The 16,102-nt window shown below is 41.3% G+C and overlaps 1 gene segment (V, D, J or C); it reads right to left on the bottom strand.

Annotated features, from left to right (window-relative positions):
- The window catches only part of LOC105464766 (immunoglobulin heavy variable 3-23-like), a 350,273-nt gene that overhangs the window by 64,443 nt on the left and 269,728 nt on the right, over positions 1–16,102 (bottom strand).

The raw sequence follows: 16,102 nt of genomic DNA, 5'->3' as shown, positions 1-16,102 counted from the left end.
AGGTAGGGAGATGTGCTGAAGGAGCTGGTCTGGGAGATGAGTGTGATCATGGATCAAGGACAGATTTTGGAATAGGTTCAATGCTGTGCTACCCGTGAAAATTTATATGAAATCAACCAAACATCCAGGTTATCTAAATTGTCAAATCTCCATTCAAAAACATTAGGGCAGCAGATAAATATATTCGTCACAGTGAATTTATATAAACCTACATCCATGCAATGTTTATCGTAATTCAGAGTATCCAGCGCGGTTGGAATATATCTGTCCCAGAGAGCGCGTCATAAAAAAAAAAAAAAAAAAAAAGTCTGAGACCTTCCCTTTTGTGAACGTTTGAAGTTTGGGATTCTGTCTGCAATCTCAGGAGAAGGCAGTGGGGCGTATCTCCAACCATCTCAATGTGTGATGCTGAGAATGTGACCTGACCGTTACACACTTCTGTGTGAATAGATGTAGATTGGGGATCACAGTGACAATTTCAGTCAAAAACTATAATAGGTCAGCACAGGAGCATAGTCTCATCATCATGATTAGTGCAATTGCCTTTCCTGGGAACAAGAGAGGACATCTGTGAGCCCTCCCCTCTGAGAGCACAAGGAACTCTGGTTCTTCCCTGACAGGTCACACTTCTGAAACATGGCTGGACAATGACACTCAAGCCCAGAGTCCTCACCCACATATTTATCATTTCAGGTGCATCTGTGTCTGAAAGACTTTCTCCTTCATTGAATTGCATGAACATACCTTAGAGTTTGCGGTATTGCAACTTGGGCATTTGACATTAGTTTGGTGAATTATATAATAAATAATCTATCTCCATGGATGTGGGTAACAGGAGAATCATCAGAAGTTGGGTGTGCTTTAACATCAGGACAAACCTGGGCTCTCTTGTTAGGACTGAACAAGTGAGCTGACCTGTGGGACAACAGGCGGAAAGAGACAGACCCAACATTCAGAGCCAGGTGAGCTCCTTACCTACCAGGTGGTCTCTGGACATTTCATTTAAACAGATCCAAAAAGACCTTCCTTATCTTCAGGAGAATTATGAACATTGAGGGAAATTGAGGCAAATTTTTATTTACAGAGAATAATTCATAGGCTTGTAGGCATCTATGTGGGTGTGTACAGGATTGCTAGGATATGCTCATACACAGAACAGAAGAAATAATTCTGTTTCATGGAAAGAAAACCAAAGAGCTTCTGAACTGGTAGGGATTCTTTGCCACAAATGTGTCAGGTCACTAGATCATGTTATGATGCTGGAGGTAACACTTCCCAACCTTGTCCTGGAGACAAAATGCAAAAGAGTAAAGATTCAAGTGAGATTCCTTTGAAAAATACAAGTAATGAACAGACCAAAATAAATGAACCATTATGTAAAGAGTGCTAATGAAATGAAACAATAAATTCTATGTTGAGGTGACAGGGAAGTTCCATCTGACAGCTCATTTTCACCTTTATGGGTACGGAGTGCCCTCTGCAGCCCAGCTCCCACCCTGAAGGGCGGTTTCTGTCTGAGCTCTGTGAGTGAGCTGGAGTCATTGTGAGCCATTCAGAAAAGTAGTTGATTCTACTTCTTCAAACGGAAATGTAAACAATCCTCCTCCTCACTTTAGCCACTCTATTTTTGTAACTGTGCATGACCCTTGGGAATGCAGTCACCATTTCTTTGGTAATGGGAGTTGACTGTGCCATGAAGGTAACAGGAAGATGGGTAAATTTAAAGTCCGGGTACATGAACTGCTGAATTATCAAAGCCTGGAGCCAATCACCTTCTGTCATCTTGCTTAATTAGTTGTGAATTTGTTTTCAGTTGTTTAGTTCAAGTTCCCATTACTCACTTTCTGATAAAATAGTCAGATACGATAATCTTGAGATATTAAAATGAAAAAAATCACTAATTTCCAAATGAACTCAACTTCCAGGAGAGATGAAAATTCCTTTGTGGTGAAGAGTGTGAAGGGTGGAGACATGGTTGAATACTGGGGTTGTGTTCACAATTGTATTATTTTAATTAGGGAATTTCTGTACCTCCCTTATATTTGTTAGAAACTCCAATTGAGAACTTCAATCTAATGTAGTTAGTTGATGGGTCACACAAAAACAATGAAGCTGAAGGTTATTGAGCAGGAATTGCTATTACAACTTTAGCTTTCCTTTAGAACACACTCCTCTACCTGATGTGACATTAGCCCAGGTGCACTGAAGAGCGCTTGACAGTTAACCAAAGACCAGGAAATGGACACTCACGTGTGTGGAGCAGGGCATGGCTTTGGGATGCTTTGCAAACAAAGTGACTTCTCACGTCTTCTGGAAAACCCATCAAAATGGGCAAGTTAGGGATTTCTTAGATGCCCCCTTCTATCCCACATTCATGGCTAACATAAAAGTGGAAGTTGATGCAAAATGACATCATATGGAAGATAAAGAAACTGCTGCACCACTGCCTCAGCTCAGCACAGCTACCTCTTCCCTCAGGGCTTCTGACTCTCTCAGGATATTGGTTTCCACACTGTGTCTCTCATACAGTAATGCACGGCCATGTCCTCACCCTTTAGGCTGCTGATCTGCAGGTACACTGTGCTGACAGAGGTGTCCATGCAGAAGACAAACCGTCCTGTTCAGCCCTGGGCATATATTGGGTTCCCAGTGTTGGTGTTCATCCATCCCATCCACTCAAGCCCTTCTCCAGGGTCCTGTCTCACCCAGTTCATACCATAGGTGGTAAAGCTGTAACCAGAAGCCTTGCAGAAAACCTTCACTGAGGCCACAGGCTGCTTCGCCTCAGGCCCAAACTGCACCAGCTGCACCTGGGAGTGGGCACCTGTGGAGAGAGAGAACTGTGTGAAGTCTCACCTGACTGGCCTGGTTTCTCTCTCAGTCCTCAAACTGGGGACCCCCTTAACTTTTGCTGCTGCCACCAAGAAGAGGATCCTGTAGGTCCTGTGCACGGTGAGGAGCTGTGCTGTTGGTGGGGTGTGGTCCCGAGGAGGGGTGTGGTTGTTGGGTGATGCTCTCAGGGCACAGAGTTATCTGTATTAACCTCAGTGATTTGCATATTCAGGAAGGATGCAATTTAATAGCCCAATTCCTGACCCAGTATGAGAAACAGCGAATACATGACACGTGGACGACACAGTTGTAGAAGCTGAGGGTTCAAGCCGTAATCCTGTTGGAAGCCATGGTAATTATTCCTAGTGACATGGAAATGGCTGACAGCCCTCAATTCAGTTAATTCCTTTGGTTCACCTGAGTGTCTACAAGAATCCGATGAACCTCAGGACTTTTCTTCATGGATGATTCTGAAGATTGTCAATCAACTCAGTGCTACAGACAGGCAGCTAATGGAGGATTCTCAGTCCGCTGATACGTTGGGCCAGCAACTTAGGAAACATCGAAAAATGAAACATTTTTTTCAATGCCAATCAATATTAAATTCAAGAGTCAGGATTTTCAGTAAACTGGAGAGTAAAATTTTCATGATTCTTGTCAATGGGGTCTCAAACTTCATGGTATGCAGAAGAAATGAGCTCATCATGGTTAGACAGAAGCTTCTTTTCCTAGGAAGTTAGTCTCTCAAACTAAAGCAACAGAGAAGTGGTTTCCTGAGATCTTGTGAACTCCAGCCATGAAACTCCAAAAACTCTCCAATTTTTTGGTTCACGTCTTAAAACTTAAGAAGCAATGAAAAAATCTACAAAATTGGAAGCCTACTCCAACAGAGATAACTTTCCCTAATTGAAAAATAGACCAGTAGTCATAAAGAGACACTTTTTCGTGGGACCTACAACTTACACAGATTTCTGTGACCTGAAGAAGTTTCCCTAAGAGAATCATCCTCTAGACATCTAGGTATGCAAAACACACTGTGTATATTTGTGTATGATTAATCTGTACAAGCCCTTGGCATATTAAACAAACCTCATGTTAAATGTGATAACTTTATCCCTTACTGTGAACTCACACTTTACTGGTTTCAAAAGTTCATCGCCCTTGTGAGGCAGCAGTAGGTGCCTTTGAGAACGTGCTGATGCTTCAAGTGAACACGTTCTAAGTCCTCACTTGACTTCATGGTTTCATATTTAGAACTGGCATGTCTGTGAATGAAAACCCACCATTTTTATCCAACTGAGTTTCATCTTTTGAGATCATTCTGAACCTTGCCAACAGCCTCCATTGTGCAGGCTCCAAATCTTTTGCTTTTAAGGGAATAAGGGAACAAATTCATCCTGCTCTCAGGTGAGAAGCTTTATTGACTTCTATTATATTTATTAGAAGCTCTCATTGAGAGCCATAATCAAACATTATTTGTTTATGGATCATACCTCAAAACTGAAACTGTTTTTCCTAGTGGCTATATCATTCTATATTTTCACAATTATAGAAAACATTATAAAGGCTCAAGGTGAATTAAAACTAGAAATATTATATGACCAGAAATTCTGCTTCTAGAAATAAACCCAAAGCAGATGCAATCACCACCTTGTTAAGATATCTGAATCCTATGTTTATTGAAACCCTATTAATAACCACCAAGATATGGAAACAATCTGAGTGTCAGTAGATAGACAAATGGATAAAGACAATGTTGTATGTATACACAGTAGAATACTATTTAATCTTATAAAAGAAGATGCTGCCATTTTCCACAAGATGGATCGAATCCCATCACTACTAACAGGGCACGCCGTCCATTCTAGCTCCTCCCTAGGGGATGGCAGATCCTTATTCAGCAGTAAACACTGGCTGTGATGGGAAGTAGACTTTTAGGAACTGTTGTATTTTTCAGCATAAGACATCAATGTCTTAAAATATTCTGTGGTGTCTGCATGTGATAAAGGGGAGTCTAATATTAGAGGTAAAATTAAAAATGCAGGGGTCTTCTAGACACCAAGTCATAGGATGATCATGGCTGTGTACTTGAGGGTGTGGACCATAGGTCATACATACTAGTTGGAGTAGTTTTGGCAAAACATGTTCCAGGGGTAAAACTTTCTTGAACTGGCCAGAGAGTACACAGGTGAGGCAGACGGTCAGTGAAGGCACTAGCAGTCTGGGACTAACTCCTGTAGCTGCTCCCAGGACAGGACACTTAGAGATATAGAGACTTAGTCCCTGTCAGTCACATGCAGTCACAACCATCCCTATAGGCCATGTCTCACATCTGAAACACTCAACTTGAGAGCAGTCACTGGGCAAAGGAGAAGACATAACAATGTCGTCTTCCTCGTGAACACAACTCTGCATTCCTCTCAGACCTTCGCCTTTTCTAAGGAGAAAGTGATTAGCTTTTCCATTCCCAATGTTGACTCGATCTGAGAGCTTGAAGAAAAATCTTGATGTGGGACAGGTTTTTTTAATAAGAGAGAGAGACTGGGCTCAGACTCCCCTGTATTTGAAAGTTTTATTGTTGTCTTTCTTTCTGGCTGAATTGAAGCACTGCCTTGCCAAAAACTACAGCCACTAAGGTTGATGAAAGCTTTCTGATTCTGATATTTCATCTTGGGACATATGAAATTCTATATCAATTGACTCATGCAAATCTCAAGAGAATAATTACAAAATGACTCTCTAACTAATGAGTATTACTCCAATACTAGGCTGTTTTTACTGCCAACAATCTTCTGGAGAGGTTGATGAAGAAATAAATAGTTAATTCAATTTTAAAGTTAAAATTACCAAAACTTTCAGAAACCCCTGAACACCCTTTGCCCAAGGTGTTGTCACTAGTGTGTATGACCTCTGATTCACTCCCTCAGGGACACAGGCATGATTACCCTATGACTTAATATATGAAAGTCTATGGATTATTTGTTTTACCTCCCGTATTAGACTCTGCTATGCTACATGCAGAACAACAAAATATTTTAAGGACTGATATTTGCTGTATTAGTCTGTTTTCACACTGCTAATAAAGACATACATGAGACAGAGTAATTTATAGAGGAAAAAGTTTAATGGACTTACAGTTACACATGGCTTGGGAGGCCTCAGCCTCATGGTGGAAGACAAGGAGGAGCAAGTCATATCTTACAAGGAGATGGCAGCAGACAAAGAGAGGGCAGGGAAACTCCCGTTTTTTAAAACCATCAGATCTCGTGAAAGACAGCCGCTATCACAAGAGCAGCACAAGGAAGAACTCCCTCCATGATTTAATCACCTCCCACTGGGTTTCTCCCATGACACACGGAAATTGTGGAAGACACAATTCAAGATGAAATTGGAGCAGGAACACAGACAAACCATGTAGTTCCACCACTGGCCCCTCTCAAATCCAATGTCCTTACATTTCAAAAACATTAATGACTTTACAACAGCCCCCTGAAGTCTTCACTCATTTGAGCCCTAACTCAAAAGTCCACAGCCCATGGTCTCTTCTGAGACGAGGCAAGTCCCTTTGATCTATGAGCCTGTAAAATAAAAAATAAGCCAGTTACTTCCTAGATACAATGGTGGTTCAGGCATCGTGTAAATACAGCCATTCCAAATGGGAGAAATTGGTCCAAACTACAGGCCACATGCAAGTCTGAAATCGAGCAGGGCAGTCAAATCTTAAAGTTCCAAATAATCTTCTTTTACTCCATGTCTCAAATCCAGGTTACCTGATGCAATAGGTGGGTTCCCATGGTCTTGGGCAGTTATGCCCTTGTGGCTTTTCAGGGCACTTTCACAGGCTGCCCTGGCTGCTTTCACGGGCTGGCCTTGAGTGTCTGTGGTTTTTCCATGCACACTTGCAAGCTGTCAGTGGATCTACCGTTCTGCGTTCTGGAGGACAGTGGCTTTCTTCTTATGGGCTCCATTACGTGGTAACCCAGTGGAGACTCTGTATGGGATTTCTGACCCCACATTTCCCTGTCACACTGGGACTAAAGGCACCTGCCACAACACCTGGCTAATTTTTCTATCTTTAGTAGAGATGGGGTTTTGCTCTGTTGGCAAGGCTGGTCTTGAACTCTTAACCTCAAGTCATCTGCCTGCCTAAGCCTCCCAACGTGCTGGGATTGCAGGCCTGAGCCTCTGTGCCTGGTCAAGATTAATATAACTATGTAATTTAATGATGTATTTGAAAACTTCATGGTCATACAAACACACATACATACACAACAGCCCAGCAAGGACACGTACATGTGCCCATGCAAAAGTGAATGTATACCTAAACACCAAAACAACACACCTATTTGTTTCATATTATTCTAATTATTTAATTGAATTTAAATTGTGTTTGCAGTTTGCAGTTGTAGTACAAAATAATGCTTTTCTACATGTATATCTGCCTATACCAATATTAAAAAGACAAATATATTTAAATACGTGTTTTGGTAAAAATGTATGTAAATGCCATTCTTGTCAAATATGTCACTTAAATGTGCAATGGAATTTATTTTAAATATCAGTCTGCTTTTAATAAATTGAATAAGTAATAAGGTGTACATCACCTTTAAAATTGTATTACATTATTTGTTGAATTTACATTTTTGTAGTTTTCAAAGTAGGCAGGAAAAATTGTTTCACTTGAAAAGTTTTGAAAAAAAATTTTTTTGGCATGAATATTCGATGCAAACTCTAGTCTTTATTTGCCAGTATTCCTTTAAAATAGAGAAGATACAGCAATATGAAACTGAACACAGCCCATGCTTTTCAGGACTCACTCACAATGCCAGTTACCTAGAGGGTGGCCTGGGAGAGTCCAAGCACATGGGGATTTAGATTTCAACATCAGTGCACTAGTGAGCCCCAGGGCTGCACACACAGAGGCCAGCAGGAGCTGCAGAGCCCACTCTGGTACTTAGGGAAGGGAGGGGATGGGATGAGGGTGATGTCTGCAGGACCATGGAAAAGGGTGAGGAGGGCAGAGAGTCTGCAGGTAGATGAGCATATTCTAAGGAGAATCATTATCCTCCTAAACTTGGTTGGCTTCAGTGATTATGAAGAGAAGGGATCTGATTCACCAGACTTGGAGGACACAAAGTAAAGGGACATTCTTTATCCTGCATGGAGACTGAGGAAGAAAAAAGACATTCAAAGAAAAAAGGAAGATAGAGAAATAGTCTGAAAAACAGTATACCCAAAGTGAACCAAAGGGGAGAACAAGAGCGTTTAAAGTGATGTTTAATAAAAAACAAAACAAAACAAAACAAACAAAAAAAAAAAAACAGACGAAAGAAAAAGAAACAAAATATCATGCATATGCTGAGTTAAAATTAGAAAATATACACAATTGATTATTACAGCACAAAAACACAAAGCTCTATTTATTGAAACATTTTGTATTGAGGATATGCATTTTTTTTAAAGAAAGGGTCTGTCTCTGTCAACCAGGCTGTAATGTAGTGGCACAATCACAGCTCATTGCAGCATCAACCTCCCAGGCTTAAGGGATACTCCTGCCTCAGTCTTTCAAGTAACTGGTACCAGAGGTAGCACCACACTTAGCTATTTTTTTTGTGTTTGCGTGTATAGAAAAGATCTAGCTATGTTGCCAGGCTGTTCTAAAACTCCTAAGCGCAAGTGATCTGCCTGTACCAGCCTCGTAAAGTGCTCAGATTACAGGTGTGATTATAAAAATTTTACTATTTTAAAGATAGTATCATTTTAAATTAAAAAAAATGTAAATAAACTATTTTAAAAATTGTCCTGAGGGATCATTGCTAGTATTACTTGGAAAATCTGCAGCATTCAAAGTTGAATTAAATCCCTGCTCTAAGTTAATGTTTTGTAGGTAAAAGAAATCATGGACTTACAAAGAAGAAATGGTGAGAGATCCCGGGAAAGACTTTTCCTTGACCAGGTCAGGAACAACCAAGGTTTAAAAGGAAACCACAGCCTCTCAGGCTCCTGATGTGCAGCTGCCGCCTAAGAGAACCCACCTGTACTGAGCAGCCCCTGGTGGTTCTGAGCGCCCCCTGGTGTCCTGAGCGCCCCGTCGTTGTCCTGAGCGCCCCCTGGTGTCCTGAGACCCCCTGGTGTCCTGAGCGCCCCCTGGTGTCCTGAGCGCCCCCTGGTGTCCTGAGCGCCCCCTCGTGGTCCTGAGCGTCCCCTGATGTCCTCAGCACCCGTGATGGTTCTGAGCAACCCCAGGTGTCCTGAGAGCCTCCTGGTGGTCCTGACTGCCCCTTTGTGGTTATGAGGAGCATCTACAATGCAATTCCCTCCTGTCTTCCTGCAGAGATTTTTGTGTCTGGGCTCACACAGATGTTCCCTCTCCTGTGTCCCTCACAGTAGTACAAAGCCTCATCCTTGGCTTTCAGGTTGGTCACTGTAAAGTAGACTGCACTTGAAAGAGTGTCGCTTGGGAATGTTAATTTATTTGTACTCATGGAGAGTAACGCTGAGAACTCCTACTTGGTCACTCACTGTTGTCACTCACACCAATCCCTGTCATGAAGCCTGCTGGACCAAGCTCATGCTGCAGCTGGTAAAGGTGATGTCAGAGGCTTGTAGGAGATTCTCAGTGAACCGTTGGGCTGTACAATTTCCCCCCTCTGACTCCATCAATAAAGTTCACACAGGACTTCTGCAAACAGGAAATGGAAGAACAGGCCCATGTGGAGCAGCCGCAACTGGAACTGATTCGCAAGGGACACTAATATCGAGGGTGATAAGAAGGAAAGCCCAGATCAGTGCAGATCCCATGGTGTGGATGCTGAGGAAGGGCACAGATATGGGGTGGCTCCTTACCAGGGCCTGTAGGAACAGGGGATGAGCTGCCTTTCATGAGGAGGGGAGGGGACACATTTCAATGTATTTCTTTTTGTGGTCATGGGTGCACTGCTCAGCATTGCTCATCCATCCTCTGTGTCTCCATTTCAGGGAGGGCAGGGTCAAAGGACTCCTGGGTCTGAATGCACAGGGTTAATCTGCCAATTGTGCTTTTTTATTCTCTAGTATAGACAGTGTTCAGGTATCTTCATAGTAGCAAACATTACCAAAATATATGTCCAGCAAGAACATAAAAATACACTTCCAGAGGAAAGGATACCTTTCTCACAAAACAGTTCAATATTGGATATATGTGCTTGTGTCAGGAAACAGTCAATGTGGAAATGTGTGTACTTATCTGACTGAAGAGTTCACATGGAGACATGTTTGCTTGTCTGAGACAAGAGTCCATATTAGAAAATGTCTGTTTTCTGAGGAAAGAGTAAATGTGAGGACATATGTGGTGGTCTGAGGAAAGAGTCCATGTGGGGACATGTGTGTTTGTCTGAGGGAAGAATTCACATGAGGAAAGGTGTGTTTATGTGACAGAAGAGCCCGCATGCTGACAGGTGTGTGTATCCATCTGAGGGTAAATGCCCATTCAGCGACAGTGTATGCCTGAACTGAGCTGAAGTTTGGGGAAAACCTTTCTCAACCAAGGAAACAAAAGAATGATCTGGGTTGTTTGCTTGTCAGGAAGAGAAAACCTGGGTCACATAGACAATTGTTGTTGTTGCTGTTTTTTAATTAAAGGTCTTCGTTGAATGGAAACATCACACATGCAAGTGAGGAAAATTACTTCATTCTTTGTTGCTTGCGTCTCATAATATCCCCACACTCCCAAATATGTTAGTAGATAATTTTATACAGTACGCATTTAATCCAGGGGTTAATGAACTGCTAAATATATTTCAATTGTATATATTTACATTTATATTTTCCATCACAAAATTAAGAGCTTAGACAAATCAAATGTGTCACGTCTCAAGCATTGCATATGACTAGAATATTCTTATTCTTCTTAAACAGGACCTGTTTAGTTATTTTATACCCACTCTCTAAATTCTTGGAATATCCTGTCTGTTTACTTGACTCTAGTTTTGGCTTTTACAGAATTTCAAACAAATGAAGCTATACCGCGTAATTGCAATACTTTCACTGAAGAAAGCAGAAAATGAAGTTGCTTACCTAAGTAACTTTGAAAATGAGGAGGTTCGATAAGTTTACATTACAAAGAAATCACACATAAGCACTCTATGTAGTACATAAACATGTTTCCTACAAGAGTACAGCTTTACATTTCTGATACTGCTATGCATGTGTCCTGAAACAGTGCAGCTAAGTAATCAAATGGCATATGGTGGGATGGAGTTCCTCACTTTGCAGTGGGTGGTTATGAACAGTCAATGAAGGAAGGCTGGAAAGGTCCCTGCGGTAGCATAGTCGGGTGGAGGCACCAGTGTGTTCTCATGTTTAATGTAATCAAGTTACAGAAGATTAGATACATCAATAGTTTCAATGTGTCCATAAACATGGGTTCATATAAGCATGCACATTTACTAGGCCAATTGGTTGAGATGTCCTAAAAGTACTTATACCACACTAACAACACACATACCCAATATCACAATATTTTATTGTAATATTATTCTTTAAAATCAGAAACAAGCACTCTTTATAGAAATGGCTAATTTTATGTATGAAAAAGGTAATATAGAAAACAAGCTTAGAATCTATTGTAATACCAGGAAACAGGGAAGTGTTCAAAAACAAAAGTATGAAGTGTGCTGTAAGGATGCAAGAGGCAAACTAAATCAGCTCCCAGCACCTAATAAAGCTGTGGTGATTTGTACAATAAAATGCACACTGTAGCATGTATCTTCTTCAGTGTATGAACTAGACATCCATAAATCAAAACAAATATTAACAGATGACTAAATAAACAGATAATGGGAAGAAGAACACATCTCCTTACAGAAGTGTTCCAAATATCTCAGGATAGTCCTCCAATCAAGTAGGTGAAGGTTTAACACTCATGGGTTGATTGTGGCCTGAGATTAGAAACATGGAAAAAAAATCACTATTAGTGTATTTCATAATGAGACTTCAGATATAATGCCAAAGACAAGATCTATGAATGAATAATTTTTTATATTTTTGTCTAAATTTGTGCGCACACACGCACGCACACACACACACACACACTTTTCTGCAATACCCACTGATAAGGGAAAAAAAGGCAAACACAAACTGGGAGAAAATATTTCCAAGTCACATATTTGTTAAATGAATTCTTTTAATTTGTTAGATGACTTTTATAATCAATATGCAAGTAAACTTACAACGAATCAAAAGAAAAAAATGCAGTTACAAATGAACCAATTCAGGAGCGGCATCTCACCAAAAATTATATAAAAATTATACAAAAAGTATATTAAAAGATTAAATATCAATTTTTTATTAGGGACACATGCATTTAAATAAAAATTAGATCCATTACTCACCTATTAGCATGGTTAAAACTCACAATTCTCATGATGACAAATGGTAACATGAATGTGGAAAAACAAGAAATATCATGCATTGATGGTGGGAATTCGAAATGTTACATGAACAAAATTAGATATTCTGGCATTTTTAAAATAGAGATAAAAGTAGAGTTTTAATGTGAATTTGTGTATGGGTTCCAAAATATTTACGTTGATTCAGAAATTCATGTTTACAAAGATTGATTCAGAGGAAGTTCTGTATGAGATTTGTTAATTTGATTCATTCTACAATCCCTGAAATTTGCTTACAGAGTACATGTGTTATGAAAAATCTGTCAAATAACTAAAATTTCTCAAATATACATTAATATTGTTAATATTGTTAATTAAAAATAAATATTATTTTATTTAATGACTTAATGTCATTTTCTAAGAAAGTCTTCAATGTAATAATCTTTGTCATCTCCTCCATGCCAGCACAGCTGCCTCCTTCCTGGGGTTTCTGACACTCTCAGGATATGGGTTCTAACACTGTGTGTCTTTCTCACAGTAATACACGGCCGTGTCCTCAGATCTCAGGCTGCTCAGCTCCATGCAGGCTGTGCTCGTGGACGTGTCCGTGGTCATGGTGACTCTGCCCTGGAAGTTCTGTGCATACTTCGTGTTACCATTGTAACGGCAGATCCGTCCTATCTACTGAAGGCCTTGTCCAGGGGCCTGTCGCACTCACTGCATAGCAGAGCTAGTAAAGGTGTATCCAGAAGCCTTGCAGGAGACCTTCACTGAGGACCCAGGCTGCTTCACCTCAGCCCCAGACTGCACCTGCTGCACCTGGGCCTGGGCACCTGTGGGGAGGATGCAGGAGTGGATGAAAGCCCCCTTGACTGGACTCAGTCCCCTTCTCATTACTGGGATGTGGGAGCCCCTTACCTGTGGCTGCTGCCACCAAGAGGAGGATCCTCCAGGTCCAGTCCATGGTGAGAAGCTGTGCTCTCAGGGGTTTCTCTTGAGGAGGGATGTAGTTGTTGGGTGATGTTCTCAGAGCACAGAACATATTTACCTCAGTGGATATCAGCATATTTGCATATTCATAAGACAGAGCATTTCATAGCTCAAAGCCTGATTCATGATAAGAAAGGGAAGATAAGTGACACATCAGCCACACAACAGTGAGATGCTGATGGTCCAAGCCCTAATCCTGCTGGAGGAAATGCCTGCCCCAGTCCATTTACAAACATTTGTGGGCAGAGGTCCTTTCTCTGAAGAACAAGCCCAGATAGAACACGCTCCTCACTGCGAACCTGCATTTGATTAGCATAGAGACCACCTGGATCATGTTTGGGACCATCACTCTCCATGACACTGAGAAGGTGCCTTGGTCTTTTCCTGGACCCGTCAGGCACCAGCACAGCTCACTGGTGACTCTGAGAAAGCGACAGCTGTTGTCCCACATGACTGTCCATCAGGGACTTCTGAGATCTGCCGTGTGCTTCTGAGACAGTGTCTGCAGCACCCGCCTGGTGTCTGATCTCCCAGGGTCTTCAACAGAAGCACTCGTGGTTTACAGATTTGCTTTGTGATGCATAATTAGAGCTGATTTTCTCATCTCAGGAACAATGGGAATCAGAAGATGTAACAGGAGTTTGGAGTTCCTTAAGAACTCTCTACTCCCACAATACTTGTCATGAAATTTGTGTTATGAATAATTTTGTGTTAATTTTGAACTCCACTTATTAGAATTTCGTGAAGTATTTTCACTCTTCCAGTTCATATCCATAGATCCTCGTCTTTACATATTGATTTTTGACTCACTATGTCACAGCCAAGATATGGAAACTAGATGTCTGTCAATGGACAAGTGGATAAAGATAATGTGGTATGTGTACACAATACAACATTATTCTGCCTTATAAAATAGAGAGGCTGACATTTTCCACTAGACAAATGGATTCTCACCACCACTGGTAATGCATTTTATCCATTGCAGCCCCTTCCTGAGAGCTGGCTGATCCAGGTCCAGTAGAAAGGACTGGTTGTGAAGGAGTGACCAGAAACAGTGCAGGTGAGGCAGAGGGCCAGTGCAGGCTCCTGAGATCCAGGGTTGACTCCTGCAGCTGCTCCAGGGCATGTGAGTATATGGGGAATCTGTCCCCATCAGTCACATGTATCTACACTCACCCTGTAGACCCGTGTCTGACATCTGAGACACTCACCCTGGGGAGCTGTCACCAGGCACAAGAGAAGATACAATAATACCATCTTCTTCGTGAACACAACTCTGCATTCCCCAGATACCTCAGCCCTGCCTGAGGCGAGAGCCATTAGCTTACACAGTTTAAAAGCATTTTATACCCTGGAGCCTGAAGAATATTCTGGATGTGGCACAGACTTGTACTTATAAAAGAGAGAGGGACAGAGGTCAGACTCCCTGTGGATTGGAATATTTTTTATTGTTGTCTGTTTATTTTGAGGTTGACATGAAACAGTTTCTTGCCAAAAACTACCGTCATTACAGTTCGTAAAATTTGTGGTATACCTGTTTTCCTAACTGACAATTTGAACTTCTGCATCAAGTGAGCAATGTCATAACTTACAGGAACAATTAAAAAAATAACTCTCTAAGTCATCAGTATTACATGAATACTGCCCTGAGATTACTGCCAAATGTCTTCTGGAAATATTTAAGTAAAAAGAAATCGTAAATTGCATCCTTGGGTTAAAGGTAGCATAACGCTCAGAAACTCAGGAACTCCCTTTGCGAAAGGTACCCCCACTAGAACTTACAACCCATGGTCTCCTTCCTCAAGGACACAGACATTATCACCCTATGAATTGATTCATCACAAGCCCATGTATTTCCCATGTTACCTACAATATCATACTCTGATTCATCACATGCCGATATAGCAAAGTATTTTAGGGGATCAATGTGCTATGCAGAAACATTCAACAGGATGTTAAAAATGTCTTCCCACTACATCTTCCTAAATAGCTTCTTAATTGGTGTCAACATGGTAATTCTTTATATTAGAAGAGACATCAGAGAAAAACAGACTCAAATATTGTAAAGGGGCTAATTAACATTAGGAACAAATGCAGCAGTGACTCCAGGATGTCGATCCACAGGTTTATGAAGTAAAAATGAGGTGGGTTGCATAAGTTGTTTTGAAAGAATTATTCTTTGCATGTGGAATCAACACCAAGGGTGGCATCAGTATAGGGTTAAACAGGCAGTTGCTGGGAAGATGTCCTTGTAGAAGTGATTTTTAAAAGGTTGTGGTGGCTGCTATCCAAGGTTGTGGTTAAGCAGAATCCATTTATGGTAGCTCTTGTTATCAGGAGTATGTACATGCGAACCCTTCTTCCTGGCCATTCCTAGTTTCATTTGTCAGGGTGTTAACACAAGTGGCTTCATTTTGATTCTGACAACTTTCACACCTTCTTTCTAACACTACTGGTGAGGAAGGTGACTCTGTGGTACTTTGCACAGCACAGGATAAATTTCACATCCACATCCCATTTTGACCGCACAAGCTCATCCCCTTCACTACTATTGGCTGCTTGCATTCCCAGGTAAGTCAACACACTGCAGGGTGCTGAGCAATGGGACAGAAGAAAGTCTGCCTGCAGGAGCCACAGTCTAAGCCCCACCTGAGCTGCAGGGAATGGGCTTGAGGCCTGGAGCTTCAGCAGCGAGAACCTCATCCCCACTTTACATGGAGCAGAAACAGTACAAGAAAAAGCAAGAACAACAACAAACAAAAAGAAATAGAATGGGCTAAGAGTAAAAGGCATCCCAGATCAGTGCTGATTCTGATTTCATACTTTAGTGTCAGTAGAAGGATCAGACATGAAACCTCTGAAGTTCTACATGACACTGACCCTGGCCCAGCCTCTCTATTGGCTGTGATCAA

The sequence above is a fragment of the Macaca nemestrina genome, chromosome 7 (assembly GCF_043159975.1).
Source record: "Macaca nemestrina isolate mMacNem1 chromosome 7, mMacNem.hap1, whole genome shotgun sequence".
NCBI classification, from domain to species: domain Eukaryota; kingdom Metazoa; phylum Chordata; class Mammalia; order Primates; family Cercopithecidae; genus Macaca; species Macaca nemestrina.
The sequence above is the reverse complement of the archived record's forward strand: the minus strand, read 5'-3'. Positions and strand labels throughout refer to the sequence as shown.